This window comes from Schistocerca cancellata, chromosome 7 (genome assembly GCF_023864275.1).
Source record: "Schistocerca cancellata isolate TAMUIC-IGC-003103 chromosome 7, iqSchCanc2.1, whole genome shotgun sequence".
In the NCBI taxonomy this organism is placed as follows: domain Eukaryota; kingdom Metazoa; phylum Arthropoda; class Insecta; order Orthoptera; family Acrididae; genus Schistocerca; species Schistocerca cancellata.
Window position 1 is genome coordinate 246,938,646 of NC_064632.1, and position 21,156 is coordinate 246,959,801.

General features: G+C 43.2%; 1 protein-coding gene and 1 long non-coding RNA gene across 2 annotated transcripts in view; one reads left to right on the plus strand and one right to left on the minus strand.

Annotated features, from left to right (window-relative positions):
• LOC126092398 (sodium-dependent noradrenaline transporter-like) overlaps window positions 1-21,156 on the minus strand; it is a 456,764-nt gene that overhangs the window by 243,435 nt on the left and 192,173 nt on the right. The window lies entirely within an intron of this gene.
• LOC126092399 (uncharacterized) lies at window positions 683-9,567 on the plus strand. Its single transcript, XR_007521330.1, has 3 exons — window positions 683-736; window positions 6,275-6,342; window positions 8,775-9,567. It is a non-coding gene; the product is annotated as an uncharacterized LOC126092399 (long non-coding RNA).

Genomic DNA, 21,156 nt, shown 5'->3' on the forward strand with positions numbered 1-21,156 from the left:
CTTGTTCAATTCATAACTAAAAGTGCCATTGTGATTTCTCAGAATTTTTGCAAAATAAATAATAACTTCCGTTAATTTCATGTTTTTCTTACACTAACTAGCACTACTCCAGTACCTAAGTATCCCACTAGTTACGTAAGAAATTTTGTGAATTTTTGTGTCAGTTCCTTACAGCGGACGACTCCAGAAGATATTTATTGCTGAACGTTTTTCAGGCATTTCTCTTTAGCACGTAAAGAGCGTCTGTCTGACTTCTGTAGTAGTGTGGGGGTGGAAATTGCATCTTGCAGGAGCCACAGGGTAAAGGGTACATCTCAGATTAATCCGTTGCGCAGGATAACAGAATAACAGATCAGCCCCACACCTCAGAGTACAAATAGCCGGGGTCTGTAAGTTTGGAATTTATTTCCGGTGGCAGTGAGATGACAGGCGTCACGTTAGCGTTGCAGTGTTGCTAAGTTATGCCGGATACTCGAACAGAGCCGACTGTTATGAATCATTTCTTTCGAGTGGTGCCTGCGGTACGGTGACTCAGTTATCCGCAGACGTTGCTTTATCGGCTCTGAAGGTAACGCCCGCTTCCGCTGATAGGGGCGTCCTCTGATCAGGAGATACGGCCCAAGATAAGCAGCGGCCCGTGCCAGGTGGTCCTCTATATTACGAGGTGAGGTGACTGACAGCAGCCACAGTCCAGCGACAGACCATCGCCTCGGCGCATCGGCCGACTTCATACTTTGTGAGTACCAGAACTCTCAATCTCAGTTATTCACCTCTTAACGTGAATCGAAAATAACGGTTAGATTATCATCTCACTAAGTTCGGCTCTCTAACACGCTTTCCGATGCACCTTGGATGCCTCATAATTTCACACAATACCTAATCCTAGCAGGTGATGACACCCTCCTCTTTTCCGACGGAAAAAAAATCACAAACACCAATGCCCTGTAGAGTAACCTTTGTGTGCTGTTTCAAATCTCGTCCAGTTATTCGCATCGCAACTAAGATCCATTATTAAATAATTTTGAAGCAGGAGGCGTGGGTGAAATCCACTGCACCGAAAGTGAAGGCTGTTACATTTGAAAAACCACCAGAAAGAATAAAATCAGATAAAAAAAAGTACCGGAATCAAAGGAGAAACACAACGGAGATATGTACGTTTGCATATCACAAACATGAATAATATCCTTACCGCTTTGTATCAAACGAGAAAGGGCGCCATAATGGATACAAAAATGTATAATTAAGTGGACCACAAAAAGAACAAATTTCTCATTTAATAATTAAGTTTGAGAATCATGGAATTTCTTGATGCCTTTCAAAATATCTGTAATGTGTTTCGTTGTAAACGAACCTCCCTACATTAACGTCTTACACTATATGTGTGCCTGACTTTAGGTAATATTCCGTATGTGCCAAGCCTGTGAACAGCAGACTACGCCATATCTCTCGGTAAACACGATATCTGCTTACAGACATACATCCGTGCGTCATCCAGCCACTTGTTATCGCCGACTTCCCGTCTAGGTTAATTCACCGATATATCTTAAGCATCATCTGTCGGATATTACATGTAATATAGAATAGTTAAAATTTTAGCCTGTAGACCTCATACATTCATACCTGTGTTATTTTCAAAAATTGTATACGTGTATAGTTATTTGTATTACTGTTCCATCCTTTGGTTTTAAAATATTGGGTTGGTGCATAAGTTCGTTTTTCATAAGTATAATAAACACAACAGATAGAAATATGGGAGACTTTAGTCATCAATAAAAGGTTCTCCTTCACTATTTAGAGCAGTCTGCCAATGCTGGGGCAGCCTTTCGATTCCGCGACTTTAGAAATCACGCGGTTTTCAGGCGAAGAACTCGTCCAGCCATGTTCGGAGTGCATTTTCATCGGGAAAGGAAGTTCGTTGAAGGTTTTCGGTAGAGAGCGGAAAAGGTGAAAATCTGAAGGCGCAAGGTCAGGTGAATAAGGTGGGTGCGGAATGACTTCCCAACTTAACTCCGGTTTTGTGTTCTTTGTCAGTGTAGCAGAAAGCGAGTGGGCGCTACCGTGGAGTAGCATTATTTCACGGAGTCTTCGTGGTCGTTGTCCTTTGACTGCGTCTGGAAGACGTCTCAGTTGTTGACAATAAATGTCAGCAGTGATGGTTACACCTCGGGGAAGCATTCGTAGTACACCGCAACGTCGCTGTCCCCACGAGATGAATAACATTATCTTTCGTTGATGCGCTCAGGTCTTTCTACGGGGAGATGCTGCTTTCATTATGTTAGCTTAAACACACAAGCCAATTGACGACGAACAAGCAGAAATGCACATATGGCCGCCCGCTGATTTTTGTGGTTTTGGCTTAGAGCATGCCGTACCTGTACACCCGATTTTTGAATCTCCACCATTGCATGCAAATGTCGCACGATGGTGGAATGGTCACAGTTCATCATATTTGCCAATTCTCGAGCACAGTGACGTGGAAGCGTTGTGAATCATTGCGCGTACACGCCCTTCATCAAACGGCGAAAGTTTTCCTGAACGTAGAGAGTCAGTAATGTCAAAACGGTCCTCCTTAAAACGAGTAGATATCATGTGCTCTGTGCATTATGCCCATACACGGCCCAAATGTTTCTGGATTCCTACGCTGCTGCCACTCCTCTATTGAACTCAAACAGAAAATGTCGGAAATGTTTCGATTTCTCCTCTTGGCACTCCATATTCTAGCGTCCACAGCTCCACTCACTATCTCCAAATGACCAAAGGACAATATGTAGACTCAAAGCGCAACAGCGTACTGCAAATAAAAAAATGACAGTCGATAAATAAACACATAGCAACTAGAGTACCAATTTGGAAAACAAAAATGTTTCGAACTTATGCACCAATCCAGTAGTTTTAACGATTTATCTGCACTCGGCTGCTGCTTAGACCGTCTTCAAGAGCCCCTGCTGACTACTCCTCTTACTTCCTATCGTCTGTATAGCTGGAACAGCTTCTCTTTCACTGATGTATCCGGAGCATTCCAACAAACATTTCATGGCCTTAACTGGCTGGCACGGTAGTCTTGTTAAACGTCGTAGTGGAGGTGGATTACCGTTACCTTCTCTGACCCGTTATGAAATGTCAGGTTGATCTCTGTACCGTGTGGATGAGTGCAAGGAGGGCACCTCTTACGTGGTACTGTTTGGGGCTGTCAGCCTGGTATACTTTCTCATATTCTACCAGTCTGTCCTCAGCACTCCGTTTGACTGCAAGGACTCGTGGTGTGTAACTTTTATACGTTTGTCAGCACATATTTTACTTATGATGATTTCAATATAGATATAATGACGAGTTATTATGCAATATTATTCATAATTACACTACAGTGTTAAGTAACTTGGCCAATTGCCAGAGAGGGATTTGCAGGGATCGGAGAAAGCAAACCAAGCCCTCAAAAAGACCGCCACGGGGTGTGGACATGCTTCTGTGGGGTGGGGGGTGGGGGAAGAGTGGGGAGGGAGGGAAGGGGCAAGCGACGCCTATATGCTGCAGTGCAGGCACCTTAATCTTTCCTTCATGCTGCACGACAGCGAAAGTCATGCATCGAGGTAAAAATCGCGTAATCAAAACTGTTATTGACTTACGTACAAGCAGAGTTCACAAAGATCCTAGTTGCAACAGTTATGTGCACTTGTCATATGGAAAAGAAGCAGTTTGAAACCGTGTGAGGTACATAATAGTATCACAACAGTACAACACTGCCAGCTGAGTAAAGTTGGTTGAAAAAAAAAAAAAAAAAAAAAAAAAAAAACGAGTACCGTTCGAAACCTTCCGAATTTTATCCACTCAGATCTATGGAGCTGAAACGCCAATTCGGTTAAACACTGAATGCATAGCTGCTAGTGCGTTATTTTAACATACTTTTTGTCTGTCTCTTGTAGTCAGCTGTGATCACTTGAGCGTGGGCTAAGGGCCGAAACTAGTTGTGTAAACAATTTTTGGTACAACTGGAGGTGTCATTCAATAAAACTAGTACTGACAACAGTGGGTTCCCCACGCCACGTGTCCCAAAAATTAATTTCCCGTTGAGATATAATCTTGGTACCATCCGTAGTTGATATTATCCTCTATTGACATCATTTCATCCCTTGAAATATGTTTCTGAGAGACATCATACAGATCTTCTCTATACCTTCGCTTTGATTACTGCCATGAAACTTGGCACCATCCGTAGTTAATGTTACCCTCTACTGACATCCCTTCATTCCTTGAAATATTTTTCTGAGAGATATCATACAGATCTTTTTATCTTCGCTTTGATTACTGTCATGAAATGTCAATTAGTCACATATTCAGGCAATGAGCGTTAGTAAACACTTCATTTGTATGTATCCGTAGGTCCCATACAATTATTAAAGATATTTAAAATCTGTCTTTGCAATTACAGAAATGAATATGCTCTTTTTAGTGGTTGCAAAGCGGATATCAAATACCTGTGCGACCAGGTAAATGAGCGTTGGCAAGAATGTGGGAACCACATCTTAGCTGTCGTTATTGTTCTGGGCGACGTCCTAGCTGGGTTGGTTCGCCGTTACTTACCCTGACCTGTTATGAAATTTCGAAGCTATCTCTGTAGCGCATGGATGAATGCACAGTGCGGGTATGTAACGTAGTATTGCGTATGGCTGTCAATGTAGTCACTAATCCATACTGTTTCATATTATCTTTATTCTGAGAAGCACCTTAAACCCGCCTATTATATGGCTGCTGTTGTTGCCGCTGCTTACGCCGATATCCGCACTTTAATTGGTAGGTTTTATCAACCAGCTCAATTCTTTCTTTTGCTTCGGTCATTTTCTGAAGCAGTTCACTAGTACGTGCTGTCGCAGAAGCTCTCACACATCTGTCTTTTACCCTACATTAACTACACAAGTAATCTTTGCTCAAGATACAGCTTATATCAAAATCATCTCTGGTTTCGTTGCTCTTTTCCCGAGATCATGCAAACCCTACAGTTTACTAAACAAATACTGGAAAATGATCTTAGCTTCAGAAGAAACGAACTACCATCAAACCAGCAGCCACGTATGTTGACAGAATCCACGTAAGATGCTCACCAACAGGGTTACAACATTTGAAAACCTACTTCCGCTCTACTGCACGTAACATGTCAACGGCTATGTGCTGAAGCACTGATCGTATGCTATTTATCAGATTGTGCAATTTAGTGCCTCATTGTGGAGCAAATACCAGTTACCACCGATGAAGTAGCTCCATCTTCTACATGGTGGTTACGTTGTTAGGACATGAATCGAAGAGATAATATGAATTGAAGGACACGCAGTCAGCTTACACCTCTCTGAAATTACCGAAGATATCGATATACCTCACACGGTCGAAACATCGCTAACAGCAGTGTCACGTGGACTCCTTACATTAGACACTGCACACATGTCCTGGATTTAATGATGGACATGGTGTATTCTGGTGCCTAGGAACCATATGCCACCACTTATTCCCACTTGACAGGTCAAGTGGGAAGTTTCTTCCACCACTAAAATCAAATTTCTCTGGGCAAGTGGTGGTGCAGGCGGTCATCCAATTTCTATTAACTGTGACGTTACTTAAGTGTGAGGTTACACACATTTGCGTAGATAATGCTGCTGATTATCAGTTCTGGAGTTCAGTCACTTTGTAATTAATACGTACGCAGTCATAGGGCAATACTCACGTCTGACAACTGCTTGCGTGCTAGAGAGTGTGGCACATCCTGATATTAAAAGCAAATGCAAAACTGCGAAAAAATTCTTTAGTATGGCTTATTATCTATGACGTTCAAACTTTATATCAGCCACAGGGGCCAGTTAAGTTGGACGCTGTGTGAAAATTATTATAGTCAAGAGCGTCGTACTTAACGTTACCATCCGCATAATTGCCACTGTACCACTGTATATGACTACTTACAGCTTCCGTCCATAAAATGTTTCTGCCACTCTGCAGGTTATTCATCTTATGTGTAAGGTACTTTTGGCGTATGTTTGATAATTAAATAGTATTTAGAGCTTCCGACTTTAACCATTTAGGTGGCCTTATTTTGTTTCAGGATTTAACTAGGTATCTGAAATATTACTTCCTTAGTGCAATGCTTTACTGTTTCATACATTGAAAACATACGACATTTTACTCAAAATACATTTCCTTCAGTCATCTGCAGGTCTCTTATGCTGCAGAAAGGCACAATATATAATTTATTATAGAAGACGGCAATGATTTTATTATTTATTATCTTTTTCAGAAGTGACTCCAAAGACCGTCATCTGGCAGTAAACTGAACAGAGCAATGGCAGCAACAGCGAAGCACAGGTGAGGGAACGTATTATATCAATTTTCTTAGGTGCCATGTGCTTAATTGGAACCTCGTTGATCATCACAATAAAAACACAATTTCCTAAGGACTTACCTACTAATGCTGTAGTATAGAAAACAATAAAATTAAATCAAATGACAATGCCAGTAAAAAATTAGTACATCTTTACAGAGGTTTCCAGTTCACTCAAAATTTATTATTGCAACAGTGCATATGGAGAACATGAAATGATTAAATTTACAGATGAATAATACTAGCGGTTCTGCAGTATAAGGTATCGCCCCGTGCTGAAACACCCGTATTACTGCGTGGTGCAGTCTCCATGGGTGGCAATGCAGCCGCTGTCCCTGGTATTCAGTCGGTATTCAGCCTGTTCGACCAGCTCATGTAGTTCTGTAAGAGTTCTTGGTCGACGAATCGCACGAGTCACTTCTCGTCCCATCATACACCACACGCGCTCGATAGGAGACAAGAGCGGAGATCATGCTGGCCAAAGACATTGCTGCATGCCTTACACAGCACATTGAGTTTCACGGGCAGTGTGTGGGCGAGCATTATCCTGTTGGAAAAACGCATCACTTCCCTTTGCAGGAACGGCGCTGGTTAGCACCCCCCCCCTCCCCCCCAGAAACACCAAAGGTGAACGAGAGTTGTAGCTTATATGACCCCAGACCATAAGGCGTGGGGTGGGGTGGGCTCAGAGTGTATTGGGCGAATGCACTCTGTGAGACAGTAGGCTCTAGATCTACGTCGTACACCTAATGGACCATCACTTGCGTGCAGGCAGAATCTGTTTCATAGCCGAAGACCACGGCGCACCATACCATCTCCAATTTGATCCTCTGGTGGCACCAGTTGAGCCATGCAGGTCGATGCTCCCGTGTGAGTTGAAGACAGGGTGCCTGTAGTCCCACTGCTAATAACCTATTCACAACAGTTCGTGTTGACACATCTGGGCTCACAAGCTCTCTTATCTGTGCTGTGGTAGCTGTACGGTCTGCCACTGCTGCCCTTAGAGTACGAGGATCGTGGTGGGCGTCTGTGCTGCGTGAGCATCCAGAACCTCCTCTGTGGGTGTGACAATATCCACGTGACCAATGATACCAGCGTCGTTACACAACTGACGCACGACGTCCAACTTGTGTGGGGGTTCTCCGAAAGGACCATCCAGCCACTGGGAAGACCACACTTTGACCTGTTTAAGACTCGGTCAGCTGACAGTAGAAAGCACAATTACATCTCCGTGGCATGGTTACCTGCTGGTTTCACACGTCTGCATCACATTGAGCCTTCTGGCTTCGAGGATTCCCTATTATAGGATAGACGCAGATGCCGCTCCGGTAGCTATAACACCACGGTATCTGTTGGCGGACGACGCTGAAACCATTATCAGTACATGTGCTATCGTTCAGGTGGCATATTACGTTATCGGATCAAAATCGACGCTGTCTCTCCGCGTGTGGTAAATTTTATTTCCGGCAGTGTATACACAACCGGCCATTAAAATTGCTATCCCACGAAGATGACGTGCTACAGACGCGAAATTTAACCGACAGGAAGAAGATGCTGTGATACGCAAATGATTACCTTGTCAGAGCATTCACACAAGGTTGGCGCCGGTGGCGACACCTGCAACGTGGTGACATGAGGAAAGTTTCCAACCGATTTCTCATACACAAACAGCAGTTGACCGGCGTTGCCTGGTGAAACGTTGTTGTGATGCCTCGTGTAAGGAGGAGAAATGCGTACCATCACGTTTCCGACTTTGATAAAGGTCGGATTGTAGCCTATCGCGATTGCGGTTTATCGTATCGCGACATTGCTGCTCGCGTTGGTCGAGATCCAATGGAAGTTAGCAGAATATGGAATCGGTGGGTTCAGGAGGGTAATACGGAACGCCGTGCTGGATCCCAACGGCCTCGTATCAATAGCAGTCGAGATGTCAGGCATCTTATCCGCATGGCTGTAACGGATCGTCCAGTCACGTCTCGATCCCTGAGTCAGCAGATGGGGACGTCTGAAAGACAACAACCATCTGCACGAACAGTTCGACGACGTTTGCTACTCTTGATGAACTGTGGTATCGTGTTGAAGCTGCATGCGCAGCTGTACCTGTACTCGCCATCCAAGCTCTTTTTGATTCAATGCCCATGGGTGTCAAGGCCGTCAAGGCATTTCTTCTTGGTGTAGCAATTTTAATGGCTAATAGTGTATTCAAGCATTCTGGATGAACGGTCAGAGTACCTCAATATTTGAAATTATTATTTCTCTGTTCTATAAATTATTTTAATCAGAACTATTCATATTTGCTAAAATTATGCATTTAACTAGACTTGAAGTAATCAAACTGGGATTCCATGTATCAAACTAGCGACAGCCACGCTTGATATTGTGTGTTGGTTATACAGTATCGCTGCCTTGCTTCCAGTTTCGTGAATGAGCTGGGCCACAGTCATACACTAAAGCCTGGGATGGTCCGCCGCGGCTCAGTGATTTTCCAGCAGTCTGGGGAACACCACACCCACACCCAGGACGTGGGCTGGGGGGTGCGGCCCATCACCATCGTCGTACCCACCAGCAGCAATCCGAGGCCCAGCGGGCGCATCATCCTCTTCAACCAGTGTTCGCCGCAGGGTTCACAGTCCGAATGTTGATGCGAATCACGATAGGCAGGGTTTCTCGACGAGCAGAAGCGACAGGAGATGCGATAATGCAGGCCACGTCTTGGGAGGACTGCCAGACTGATCAAGCTGAGCAGTGTGCTGTATAAGTTGAGACAACGCATTCATGTTCAAAGGCATGAGACTTCAAATATCCGTTTGGCTACCCAAATTCGATTTCCTTCCTTTTCCCCATACCACTCCTGGCGAATAAGTACGACTCTGCCTTTTTTCTCCCCCATCTTTCTCAAATGTTATCTTTTGCTCCGTCTACCATGGCCTCGACACTGAGGGGATGTTAAGTTTGCTGCTCACTTGTCTTTTATGGACTGGCTGTCACGATGCTTTCAAAAGCCCGATGTTCTGACCAACGAGAAGTTACCATTAAATACTTTTCTAACGAGAAGATTAAATAAAGACATGTAACATGTGGGCAAAAAAGAATCTCAAATTTGTGTTATTTCTATGTATTTGTTATTTATTTCGTCTCTTTTAAGTGCTATCTATTTAAAGTGTTAATGTGCTTACAATGGTTGTTTTCGTACTCAGAAGGGGAGAGTACGCCAGTCATATAAATCTGTTATACAATACTACTATATAATTCTTTTCTGTTGCCCTACAGACATTAAACATCATTAAATAGCACTAAATTGCAGCTGCAAATCTTTTTTGTTGTCTTTCTTGTCTTTTTCCTCTGTGTAAAAAGGTGTCCCTACTTACAGTATGTGTCATAACACCCAAAGTAAACCCTGACGCTGAAATCTGAAGCTGCTTTTCTAATAAAACATTAATCTGTTTGTACATCGCTGAGAACTAAGACCAGTGTGATATTTGTTTGGTTTTAGGTGGTATCCACCAATTCACCAGCCACAATTTGTATGTACATTTACATACGGCGCACTTTGGAAATTTAAGTGTTACAGAAACATACGTACATGGTTATATTTACAGATAGAAACATTCAAAAGAAAATGAAATTCGATATTGATGTCTGAGTCTTTTAGATAGATTCCTACTATCTGACAAACAATAAGTGTTATTCTAATGTAAACATTTAAAAGTAACCAAATTAAATATTGGTGTTACGGTCTTCTAGGTAGGTTTCTACAATGTGATTTATCCTTGTATTTTTCGCACATAATAGGGCAGTAATCGATGTAGGTAATGAAACCTTCAGCTAGGTCACCGTGCGAGCGCTTGCAGCCAAGACCATGTGAGCCTGTGTGTGTCTGTCGTCACAGAACACATTACCAGGTTGCTTCGTAGTTATCAGGGGTAAAAAGCTGAGAAAAAGACTTTGTCTGCAATTTATAAAGTAACGACACTAACAAGGGGGCCTTCGATACTAACCCTCGGTGACTTTCTTCAGACTTACGTGATTTTAACGGCAGTGCTTGGATTTCAATATCCTACAGATTTGAAGATTACAAGAGTTTTGAATACGGCTTAGCATAAAACATTTCTTTCACATTAATGTAGTCGTTGGTTTTCCTTGTTCATTTATTTAATTCTTATAAATGCACCACCATAAAGGTCTTTTAAGTGACCATTCACTTACTCTTCATTCTTTCTAAAGCATAACGATCAAAACATGCAAGCACTCACAGATGTTAAATATAGAATATAACAGAAATAAAGCTATGAGGCTTCCTCAGTATTCACTGCTTCTAGTGACAAATTGTTATCCTGATTCACTTGCATTACATTTTATTGAATTCCTTACTTATGAAGTATTGTTTTCAAGATACTAACAAGTTTTCCGTTATTATTGCTTCTAGTATATTTTTATAGAAATCAACTTCGATATAAAATTTGTATTTCTCGTTTGAACGTAAGTCCTCTTTTCTGCATCACATAATTAATAAAGCCGCCATAGAACTACATAATAATATCATTCTAATGTGTTGTGAAATAATCTCATCTGGTGCAATTAGTTCGACCACAGTGATGCACCTCCCTTTCCTTCCTTCACACCATTTCATAAGGTACTGTAACACCTGCACGAAAACCGACTAGTACTATGGCATGCAAACTGTCATTTGTTAGTACATGTATAATATCATTGGCCCGTATACTGCTGGCGACTATGTTTAAATGTTTTATACTTTACAGTGCTCGAAAATGTAATTTTTAAAGACGATTTTCCATTGTGCTGCTGTAGGAAATTGTTGTCCATGCACTGCTTCAAATAAGATAAGTAGGTAAAAGGTCGATGAGACCCAGTTCGTCATATCCCATTATAAGCGCCTAAGGTCATGTAAGGAACTGCGGTAGTTGAGAGGAGAATGAGGCAGGTATTCAATCTGAACATAAAGCAGCTAGTAATGGGAATTAAGGAGAAATTTATATAGGGCACTTTAAGGTTTGTGATGTCTTTATATTTCATTCAGGATGGTCAAATGACTTGGAAGATCAGTTGACTGGAATGGTCAGTGTCCTGGAAAGGGGTTAATGTACATAAATACATGTAATCTAGGTGATGCTGAGGGATTGGGATTATCGAATGAGACACTGAAAACAGTAAACGAGGTTTGCTATTTGTACAGCAGGGAAAAGTATGTTGATAAACGTAAAGAATGTATATATGTATAATGTAAGCTGGGAACTGCAACAAAAATTTTCCTCATAAAAAGAACAATAACGTCGAATATAATGTGTTAGCAGAGATTTTCTGTAATTGTCTGTTTGGAATGCAGGCTTGGATGGAAGTGAAATATTGACATTTAACATCACAGAAATAAGGAGGACAGAAGCTTTTGAAAATTGTGTTATGGAACAATGCTGAAGATTAAATGCATTTAGCGAGTAACAAATGAAGCAGTACTGAATCGAGCTGGGGAGGAAAAGAAATTGTGGCACAACTTCACTAGAAGAAGGGATTGCTCGAAAGGATACTTTCTGAGCCATCAAGGAATGATTTGTTTGCTAGTGTGAAAAAGGGACAGAGGGCACTGGCGCTGCATTCACCAAACAGACTTTGCGTCCAATATAAAAGTGGCTGGAAGAGAACACCCTAACACAGAAAAGAGTTGATTTTACTTAGGGGGCTTGTTAAGCATGCAGTAACTAATTATGTGGTATCACCTATCGGTACCACCCTACAGGTGTTGTGAAGTTGGTAATGGAATGGCCAGTTTCCATCTGATGCCGACAGCAGTCATGTGGGATCTGGCGGAACCAGTGGTCTGTGCCCGCTGAGCCATCTCGCCAGTGGCTCCGTATCACGAGCGCCCTCTGCCGTCAAGATATAGGATGGCTGGCGGCAGCTGCTCACCCCACTTGTGCTTGGAACCCTATCGCTACGACACCATCATTTATCTGTAGTACAGTGAGCCTTATCCTAGAGCTGGACTCTAATTCTTTCTGGGTTGTTTGTAATGAATCTTCTTACTCTTGGAGAAATACAGGTTAGGTAAATCTTCTATTTACTGTGTTAACTTGTTCGTTAATAATTTCCGCTCCTGTTGAACTTTCCTACGATGGCATTTGCCGAACACTCTCGACCATCTCTTCTTATTGCTGTGTATGAAGCAGTGCACAACAATCAGCTCCATCAAAGGGCAAAGTCGTTTTAGTGGAACTACTACGGAGGAATATTGGCAAAATAGATTGATACCCAAATAACAATAATTTATTAAAATCTTGATGTACTGTTTGAGTATAATAATGGAGTGCGACAGATTTGTTATCGTTCGTCAACCTTGAACATTCGTCCAGTTTCTGATTATAGTGTCGATGGTTAACTAAACTAGTAGAATGTCCAGTCGGGATCTGCTGGTGGTGAGAGCAGGTAAGTCATGGTGCTTTTTGGTTACACATACTCTGCGGTACTGTGGGACTCCGGTGACAGTGACAGATGAGTGGAGCTGTGCGCCCGCATAAGTTGTCCATTGGCGGACGGGCGTTCATTTGCGAACTGTTTGCGTGACGCCCTCTATGGTGTTGGACCGTAACTATAGCGGATGGATAGGACTATTTAAATGACGTATGGAGAAGGCATAACATAGTCCTTTATGTGCACCCTCTTTGGCGTCAGACCATAACTGTGTGTCGGCACACTGGAGACTGGTCTTGCCATGTGTCCCTCTGTTTGTGTAGTGCAGTGTACCGCCTCTATCGGCGGACACGGCATTGGCGGGGAAAAATGTAGGTCAAGCTTGAGTAGAGTAAGGGAAAAGGAAGGAAGATTGGGTTTTAACCTCCCGTCGACATTGAGGTCATCAGAGACGGAAAACAATTTTTTTTTAGTTTTTCCCCGTTGGTTCAAAGCGCCGCTGCAACCCTTATGAAGTTCTCGATCCACACTCTCCTGGAGAATAAAACTGGAAACTAGCATCTAATCAGACAGTCGACAAACTATCAAATCTCTGTTTTATGGAGGCGTGCTTACAGAAAGTAAAATGGAATACTATTTCATGAGGAAAGTGTAACCAGTCTGGTAAATTTCTAAGAAAGGTTGGTGGAAGTGCTGGTAATGCTTTTTTTCTAGGACCCGAAATGAAGAGAAACGTGTAGTTCTCAGTCAGGGTAAAATTACTACTAAACGAACCGTCTATGATGAAGTCATTAGAGATGGTGTTAGCGCGACGTGCTGTCTAGGATCTGGAAGAAAACGGGTACTGAGTCGTTATTTTTTCCAGCTGAAGATTCAGGTGCTCAGAGCAAACAACTTTCGGATTAATTTCAAAGCCAGTGTACTCGTATTTAACATTTGTATTTATGGATAAACGATATGAAACGTTGATGTACAAGCACTGATGTTAAAGCGAGCTCCGCTCGAGCAGTCTGCAGACAGGAAACCACTGAAACAATACTTTAAGTTATAACCGGACGTAACTACAGTCGTTCGACCGTGACTGTCTGTTCTTTGACTGACATGGGAGATGGCTCATCTGCACTACAACTTATGAAATACACTGAAAAGCCAAAGAAACTGGTACATCTGCCTAATATCGTGCAGGGCCACCGCGAGCACGCAGAAGTGCTGTAACACGATGTGGCATGGACTGTACTAATGGCTGACGTAGGGCTGGAGCGAATTGAGACCACGAACCCTGCAGGCTGTCCATAAATCCGTAAGACTACGAAGGGGTGGAGATCTCTTCTGAACAGCATGTTGCAAGGCATCCCAGATATGGTCAATAATGTTAATGTGTGGGGAGTTTGGTGGCCAGCAGAAGTGTTTAAACTAAGAAGAGTGTTTCTAGAGCCACTATGTAGCAATTCTGGACATGTGAGGTGTCGCATCGTACTTCTGGAGTTGCCCAACTCTTCCGGAATGCACAATGGACATGAATGGATGCAGGTGATCAGACAGGATGCTTACGTACATGTCACCTGTCAGAACATCCGGGGTCCCATATCACTCCAACTGCAAACGCCCCACATCATTACAGAGCCTCCACCAGCTTGGACAGTCCCCTGCTGACAACGTCCATGGATTCATGAGGTTGTATCCACACCCGTACACGTCCATCCGCTCGATACAATTTGAAACGAGACTCATCCAACCAGGAACATGTTTCCAGTTATCAACAGTCCAATATTGACGTTGACAGTCCAAGGCGAGGCGTAAAGCTTTTTGTCATGCAGTCATCAAGGGTACACGAGTGGGCCCTTGGCTCCGAAAGCCCATATCGATGATGTTTCGTTGAATGGTTCGCACGCTGACACTTGCCAATGGCCCAGTATTGAAATCTGGAGCAATTTGCGGAAGGGTTGCACTTCTGTCACGTTGAACGATTCTCTTCAGTCACCGCTGGTCGTCTCCTTGTAGGATCTGTTTCCGGTCGCTGCGATGTTGGAAATTTGATGTCTTAAAGGATTCCTGATATTCACGATACACTAGTTAAATGGTCGTACGGGAAAATCCTCACTTCATAGCTACCTCGGAGATGCTGTCCCATCGCTCGTGGGGCGACTATAACACCATGTTCAAACTCATTTAGATGTTGATAACCTGCCATTGTAGCAGCAGTAACCTATCTACCAACCAGGCACTTCTTCTCTTATACGGGGTGGTCCATTGATAGTGACCAGGCCAAATATCTCACGAAATAAGCCTCAAACGAAAAAACTACAAAGAACGAAACTCGTCTAGCTTGAAGGGGGAACCAGATGGCGCTACGGTTGGCCCGTTAGATGGCGTTCCCATAGGTCTAACGGATATCAACTGCATTTTCTAAAATAGGAATTTTTTGTTACATGTTCGTGTAGTAACAGTACGTAAAAAAATATGAATGTTTTAGTTTGACCACTTTTTCGCTTTGTGATAGATGGTGCCGTAATAGCCACAAACGTATAAGTACGTGGTATCACGTAACATTCCGCTAGTGCGGACGGTATTTGCTTCGTGATACATTACTCGTGTTAAAATGGACCGTTTACCAATTGCGGAAAAGGTCGATATCGTGTTGATGTATGGCTATTGTGATCAAAATGCCCAACGGGCGTGTGCTATGTATGCTGCTTGGTATTGTGGACGACATCATCCAAGAGTCCGGACCTTTCGCCGGATAGTTACGTTATTTAACGAAACAGGAAGTGTTCAGCCACATGTGAAACGTCAGTCACGACCTGCAACATATGATGATGCCCAAGTAGATATTTTTGCTGCTGTCGTGGCTAATCCGCACAGCAGTAGCAGACAATTCGCGCGAGAATCGGGAATCTCAAAAACGTCGGTGTTGAGAATACTACGTCAACATCGATTGCACCCTTACCAAATTTCTATGCACCAGGAATTGCATGGCGACGACTTTGAACTTTGTGTACAGTTCTGCCACTGGGCGCAAGAGAAATTACGGGACGATGACAGATTTTTGCACGCGTTCTATTTAGCGACGAAGCGTCATTCACCAACAGCGGTAACGTACACCGGCATAATATACAGTATTGGACAACGGAAAATCCACGATGGCTGCGACAAGTGGAACATCAGCGACCTTGGCAGTTTAATGTACGGTGCGGTATTATGAGAGGAAGGATAATTGGCCCCCATTTTATCGATGGCCATCTAAATGGTGCAATGTATGCTGATTTCCTACGTAATGTTCTACCGATGTTACTACAAGATGTTTCACTGCATGGCAGAATGGCGATGTACTTCCAACATGATGGATGTCTGGCACATAGCTCGCGTGTGGTTGAAGCGGTATTGAATAGCACATTTCATGACAGGTGGATTGGTTGTCGAAGCACCATACCATGGCCCGCACGTTCACCGGATCTGACGTCCCCGGATTTCTTTATTTGGGGAAAGCTGAAGGATATTTTCTATCGTGGTCCACCGACAACGCCTGACAACATGCGTCAGCGCAATGTCAATGCTTGTGCGACCATTACGGAAGGCGAACTACTCGCTGTTGAGAACAATGTCGTTACACGTATTGCCAAATGGGACATCATTTTGAGCATTTATTGCATTAATCTTACAGCTTCCTTTCAGGACACTGTCCATTCCGTTCAGAATTATTATATTTTAACAATCTCGATAAGTTCACAGAAGCTAACCTCGCAACTGAAGGCGAGCGAGTGGAATGGCTATATGTGGGGAGCGGTGAGGTGGTGTTGGGGGGGGGGGGGGGAGGGACAGAGCAAACAGTCAACATGGTATACGAGCGGAAGTAAAAATGGCTCTGAGCACTATGGGACTCAACATCTTAGGTCATAAGTCCCCTAGAACTTAGAACTACTTAAACCTAACTAACCTAAGGACATCACACACACCCATGCCCGAGGCAGGATTCGAACCTGCGGTCGTAGCAGTCCCGCGGTTCCGGACTGCTGCGCCAGAACCGCTAGACCACCGCGGCGCCGGCCGGAGTGGCCGAGCGGTTAAAGGCGCTACAGTCTGGAACCGCACGACCGCTACGGTCGCAGGTTTGAATCCTGCCTCGGGCATGGATGTGTGTGATGTCCTTAGGTTAGCTAGGTTTAACTAGTTCTACGTTCTAGGGGACTTTTGACCACAGCAGTTGAGTCCCATAGTGCTCAGAGCCATTTGAACCATTTTTGAACCACCGCGGCCGGCGGAGCGGAAGTACCCCAAGGCAATATCCCTGGGCCTCTCTTGTTTAATCGATGTTTAATCAATGACTTCCCAGCTACACAAAACACGATGGTAGCCATCTATGCGGATGAAACAGCTATCCTAGCGCAATGACTAGAAATCGCCAAATATTAATTCACGATTAATGTGCTATAACAGCGTGCGTTCTCAGAAATGATAAGTTCACATAGGTACATGTATCAGATTGGAACAACCAAAATAAGATGTTCAGACGCACCTACGTTCTGTATTTTAATTTAAAGAAACCTACCTGTTACCAACTGTTCGTCTAAAATTATGAGCCATATGTTTGTGACTATTACAGCTCCATCTATCACAAAGCGAAAAAAGTGGTCCAACTAAAACATTCATATTTCTTTACGTACTACACGAAAATGTAATAAAGAAATGGGGGTTCCTATATAAAAAAACGCAGTTTATATCCGTTTGACCTATGGCAGCGCCATCTAGCAGGCCAACGATAGCGCCATCTGCTTTCTTCTTCAAGCTAGACAAGTTTCGTTCTTTGTAGTTTTTTCGTTTGACGCTTATTTCGTGAGATATTTGGCCCGGTCACGATCAATGGACCACCCTGTATAGGCGTTGCCGACCGCATCGCCGCATTTTGCTTATTTACATATCTCTGTTTTTGTATAAGCATACCTATGCCAGTTTCTTTGGCGGTTTAGTGTATTAGTTCCCTTATTACTTCAATGATAAAAAGACTTACTTAAGTCGATGCAATTCTATTTAACAGGAGCGCTTGATAATCTACAACTGTAAGTGAGTATGGAAGCGTCACCTGATGCAATAATTAACAAATCGTTCTTTTTAAGTACGATGTTCAACATTTACAAAAGTATGTTTCCATCTGAAACTTGAGCAACTCTCTACACCTACTCGATGATGTTGACTGTTTCATCTGAGGTCATAGACTGGGTAGACCACGTACATGCTCGGCTCTATATTGACCTCCGTGTGAGGGTGCTACAGTGCTGAGAGAGAGCGCGTGTCTGTATGTCTTCTTCAGCCTCTCACATTCGTTGTTGTGGATTGCAGCGAGACACCTTTGATGTCTGTGGTATCGATGTGCATTGCCGACTTCGGTGTGGCGCCGTGATCTTTCGACGACAGCAAACTGTATCTGTTAATGAAAGGCGCAAAAGGAATTTGTGCGAAGTAGCTCATATTACTACTGTCTGAACTGAATGGGAACTCTACACACATCACCCAAAGATGTCAAAGGGCCTTTTGTACCCTGGATGCAAAGATTGATAACTGTTGATCTGAATGTCCGCCCCTGGTAGCTGAGTTGTCAGCGTGACGGAATGTCATACCTAACGGCCCGAGTTCGATTCCCGTCTGCGTCGCAGATTTTCTCCGCTCAGGGACTGGGTCTTGTGTTGTCCTTATCATCATCATTTCATCCCCACAGACACGCAAGCCGCCGAAGTGGCGTCTACTTGGAAGACTTGCACCAGGCGAACGATCTACCCGACGGGCGGCCCTAGCCACACGGCATTTCCATTTTTGATCTGAAGAAGACGCATACAAATATTTCAGTATAGATCTGGCAATGCCTAGACGTAATCTGTAGGATGTTTTGCACGCCTCAGTGACTGTGAGTCGAAATTGTATCTGTCTTCATTTTTGTGTAAACAATTTTAGACGTGACTGACAAGGGAACCTCCCCATCGCACCCCCCTCAGATTTAGTTATAAGCTGGCACAGTGGATAGGCCTTGAAAAACTAAACACAGATCAATCGAGAAAACAGGAAGAAGTTGTGTGGAACTATGAAAAAAATAAGAAAATATACAAACTGAATAGTTCATGCGAAAGATAGGCAACATCAAGGATAATGTGAGGTCAGGAGCGCCGTGGTCCCGTGGTTAGCGTGAGCAGCTGCGGAATGAGAGGTCCTGGGTCCAAGTCTTCCCTCATGTGAAAATTTTACTTGTTTATTATCGCAAAGCGATGATCTGTCCGTTCATTCATTGACGTCTCTGTTCACTAGAATAAGTTTAGCGTCTGTGTTTTGCGACCGCAGCGCAAAACCGTGCGATTAGTAGACGAAAGGACGTGCCTCACCAATGGGAACCGAAAACATTTGATAGCAAGGTCATAGGTCAACCAATTCCTCCACAGGAAAACACGTCTGATATATTCTATACGACACTGGTGACGGCATGGGCGTCACATGACAGGAGTATGTTGTCGACCCACCTAACCTGTACACGTAGCGAATGGGTAAAAAGATTCTTCTATCTTGCGTGATTTAGGTTTTCTTGTGGATGTGATAATCACTCCCAAAAAAGTGATGAAAACATAAGAGTTTGTCACATAAACTGCAACAAATGAACGCAACAGTTTCACAGTCGCACAGTTTTCCCTGTGATCTGTGAAAACATATGTTTTTAACGTTTTCAAATTTTTCCGCGTGTAGACCGTCAAATCCTGCATATGTCTAAGCAAATCTGAACATGTCCTGGAATTTTGGAGAGCGAAGTTGATTATGTGTGAGTGCCTGAACTTTGATAATTGTCTGAAAATAATAAAATTAAACTTTTCACTCGAGGGAATACTTGAACCCAGTACCTCTCATTCCGCAGCTGCTCACGCTAACCACGAGACCAAGGCGTTCCTGAGCTCACATTACCCTTGATGTTGCCTATGTTACACATGGACTACTCAGTTTGTATATTTTGCTTATTTTTTCATAGTTCCACACAACTTCTTCCTGTTTTCTCGATTGATCTGCGTTCAGTTTTTCAAGGCGTATCCACTGTGCTAACTTATAGCTAAATCTGAGGGGGGTGCGATGGGGAGGTTCCCTTGTGAGTTCAGTCGATAAGGAGAACATTGTTTTGTCGACTTGTTTATTCTTTCTTGTGGGAGGCGGAGGCAGTCGGGGGAATATCCAGAGCGTATTCTGGATTCTGCTAAAGACACAGTCTGTGGCGACTCGTGAGGTTCGCCTGATAGAATGGATAGCTGAAAGGCCAGAAACATTGTCCTACGCGAGACAGTCATAAAAGTTTTACTATCACTTCTTAAAACTGAAGTAACGTAATGAATTTCTTGTTCGTTTGCAGCTGTAGTCTTGGTACACGCTGACAGTACTGTCACAGTACCTTAGCAACCCACTAGAGTCAATATGTTACAGTTCTTACGTGGCCTGTGGTGAGAAAAGTAGATAACGCAGAAAGAAGTGGCGGGAAATCTCTCTGTGAAGTATCGGAATCGCAAGAAAAGTGAAGCAACCTTTTGTTTCCAGAATAATTATTGTTGTTATGGTCTTCAGTCCAGAGACTGGTTTGATGAAGCTCTCCATGCTACTCTATCCTGGGCAAGCTTCTTCATCTCCCAGTACCTACTGCAACCTATATCCTTCTGAATCTGTTTAGTGTATTCATCTCTTGGTCTCCCTCTTCGAATTTTACCCTCCACGCTGCCCTCCAATATTAAATTAGTGATCCTCTGATGCCTCAGAATATGTCCTATCAACCGATCCCTTCTTCTAGTCAAGCTGTGCCACAAATTTCTCTTCTCCCCAATTCTATTCAATACCTCCTCATTAGTTACGTGATCTACCCATCTAATCTTCAGTATTCTTCTGTAGCATCACATTTCGAAAGCTTCTATTCTCTTCTTGTCTAAACTATTCATCGTCCACGTTTCACTTCCATACATGGCTACACTCCATACAAATACTTCCATAAACGACTTCCTGACCCTTAAATCTATACTCGATGTTAACAAATTTCTCTTCTTCAGAAACGCTTTCCTTGCCATTGCCAGTCTAAATTTTATATCCTCTCTACTTCGACCATCATTAGTCATTTAGCTTCCCAAATAGCAAAACTCCTTTACTACTTTAAGTGTCTCATTTCCTAATCTAATTCCCTCAGCATCACCCGATTTAATTCGACTACATTCCATCATTCTCGTTTCGCTTTTGTTGATGTTCATCTTATATCCTACTTTCAAGACACTGTCCATTCCGTTCAGAATTATTATGTATTAACAATCACGATAAATTCACAGAAGCCAAACTCGCAACTGAAGGTGAGTGAGTGGATTGGCTATATGAGGGTAGGG